We start from the raw sequence: 3154 nt of genomic DNA on the forward strand, positions 1-3154 counted from the left end.
TTTAGGTATAAATAAAACATTTACACTTAATAATGACATTGTAAAAAAATAATAAGTGACATTGTGAGTTTTAATACAACTTCGTTTTAATTCTTCAATATTGCCGTCCATTTTAATGTTCTGGAAAAAGATAACCATGACAGAAATACAGGGCTGGCCAGTGGGCTCAGTCGGCCGGAGTGTGGTGCTGAGAACACCACGGTCCAGGGTTCGCTTCCTGTGCTGGCCAGCTGCCACACACACACACGCACACGCACACACACACACACACACACACGCACACACGCACGCGCACACACACGCAGGCACGCACGCACACACACACACGCACGCACGCACACACGCAGGCACGCACACACACATGCACGCACACACACACACGCACACACACGAACACACACACACACGCACACACGCACGCACGCGCACACGCACACACACACGCAGGCGCACACATGCATGCGCACACACGCACGCAGGCGCACACACACGCACGTGCACACACGCACACGCACACAGGCGCACACACACACGCGCACACACACGCACGCACGCACACACACACAGGCACGCGCACACACGCACGCACATGCACGCACGCACACACACACGCACACGCACACGCGCACACACGCACACACGCACACGCACGCACAACGCACACGCGCACACACGTGCACACACGCACGCACACACGCACACACACACACACGCACACGCACGCACACGCACACACACACACAGAACAAAAGCAAAAACAAACCCCACACGACTCTGAAAGAAAACTTGTCAGTCTCTTAAAAAACTAAAGGTCCAACTCCCGTGCGACCTAGCAGGTGTGCGCCTGGTCATTTATCCCAGAGAAGTGACTTATGTTCACACACGAAAAACTGTACGTGAGTATTTATGGCAGTTTTATTTCTAAGGGCCCCAAAGTGGAAACAACCGAGATGTCCTTCAATGGGTGATGGTTGAACAAATCATGATCCATCCATATCACGGAATGTTACTCAGCAATCAAAAGGGAGAAAATATTGGCACAGGTGACAAGATGAATCTCCAGATAATTACAGCAAGTGAAAAAAGCCAAGCCCACACGTACCGTACCGTGTGCTTCCATCCACACGACAGTCTTGAAATAACCAAAGTCATAGAAATGCAAAAGAGGTTGGGGGGTGTCAGCAGCCAGGGATGGGGCTGGAGGCTGGGGTAAGCGGAAGTGGGTGTGGGTACAAACAGCAACAGGAGGGGTCCTTGTGGCAATGGAAACATCTTGTAGCTGATGGCATCCACGTCAGTGTCCTGGCCGTCACATCGTATTACAGTGTCGCAAGATGTTACCACTGGGGGAAATGGGCAGAGGGTACTAGACGCCCCCTATTATTTCTTACAACTGCATGTGAATCCACAGTGAACTGGTTGGGGTTGGCTGGTTGGTTTTTGCAGGGGCCCAGACCCTTGACCTTTGTGTCCCAAGGCCACACTCTGAGTTAACCAGCCAGCCCAAGGTCCATCCTATTTTAATGCAATATTTAAGGCGAAGGAAGCCATGATGAACAAAACATCAATATTTTACATAAAGCTGGGGCTGGGGGATGATGAGGCAGGTGAGTCACACGAGAATCAGTCAGATCTTGTCTTTCTCTAAAATGTTGGTATTTTGTTCATCGTGAATTATTGCTGCATTTATTCTGAATTTTTAAAATGTTGCATTAACGTAGTATTTATTTTGCTGGCAGGGTTTGGGGTTTTATGGCCCCTGTTTAAAATTCGGATTTGAATTGTGGACTTAGCCATTCCAAACTGTACACATATTTCAAAACATCATTTTGCACTCCACAAATTCATGTGATTTTTATTAGTGAATTAAAAAATGAAAATTTAGGGCCGAGCCCGTGGTGCACTCGGGAGAGTGCGGCGCTGGGAGTGCAGCAGCGCTCCCGCCGCGGGTTCGGATCCTATATAGGGATGGCCGGTGCGCTCACAGCGCTCACTGGCTGAGCACAGTGCGGCCGGTCTCAAAAAGGACAAAAAAAAAAAAAAAAGAAAAAAAGAAAATTTAAAAGAAAAATTGGATTTGAGACAAATACCTCACTTGTCTTATCCTAGTCCTAGCCCCGATCCATCTTTGGGACCAAGTAATGACTCAATTGCTGCAGAAAATCTCCAGACCTTCTGATTTTTAAGCGCCTGGGAATCTGGATTTCATTTTAGGAAACATCCTGATTTCAAAACGTTGGCAAGCATTTAAAATTTTAAAGGTTTTTTCTTTTTTTCTTTTTTCCTACATCTCATCTGGGGGACCACCAGTTTGCAACCCCTATTCGGACAGTCACTTCTCTTGGGGGATGCGGGTGGGGGAGGGCCTGTCGTGGGGGGGGGCAGCCCCAGGTGCCTGCTTTTCTCCATGCCCTGCAGGGGTGGCAGCTGGAGCTCGGGATGAGCAGGGAGGTTCCTGCAGGGATGACAGGAGCCCTGGGGTCGCCGAGCTGGGAGGCCCGCAGCTCAGGATCACAGAATGTCAGCTCTGGACCAAGTTCCTGAGGTCACAGAATAGATGGCTCCATCCTCCTGCATAAGAAAGTCTGCCTTCCAGGACCGCTTGATGCTTTTGGAGAGGCCGAGTGTTTCCCAGCATCATCAGGGGACTTGTCAAAAAATGCAGATTCCAGGGTCCCCTTTCCCGCGGGATTCTGGTTCATTCGATCTGGGTGGGGGTCCCAGGAATCTGCATCTCAAAATCCAGGCCCATGAATTAGGAAATCAGGAACCCCCAGAAATTACGAGACAGGATCGGGCGAATGACCTTGGGCTTCACCTCTCCGAGACTCAGTTTCCACCTTTGTGAAATGGCTATGATAATAATCTCGCCTCCTAGCCTTATGCAGAGGGTTCCACGACAAGGAGCCTGTAAAGTGCTCAAGAAAGCGGCGTCACGGTTATTATTGACATCCTTCCCCCGCGAGTGACCCGCCTCGCTCTCCCCTGACGTCACGAAGTCCCCTCTGCGAGGCCGCTCCTTCGCCCCGCCCCGAGCCTGCCACAGCGTGCTGATCTGCATATTAGCATAGCCCCGCCCTCCCGCGCGTTCCGGGCTCGCGGCTGGCCCTCGGCGGTGCCACTCAGAGCTCCGCCCCCGGCCCCTCCCCTCCCG

This window comes from Galeopterus variegatus, unplaced genomic scaffold (genome assembly GCF_000696425.1).
Source record: "Galeopterus variegatus unplaced genomic scaffold, G_variegatus-3.0.2 Scaffold5830, whole genome shotgun sequence".
NCBI lineage: Eukaryota > Metazoa > Chordata > Mammalia > Dermoptera > Cynocephalidae > Galeopterus > Galeopterus variegatus.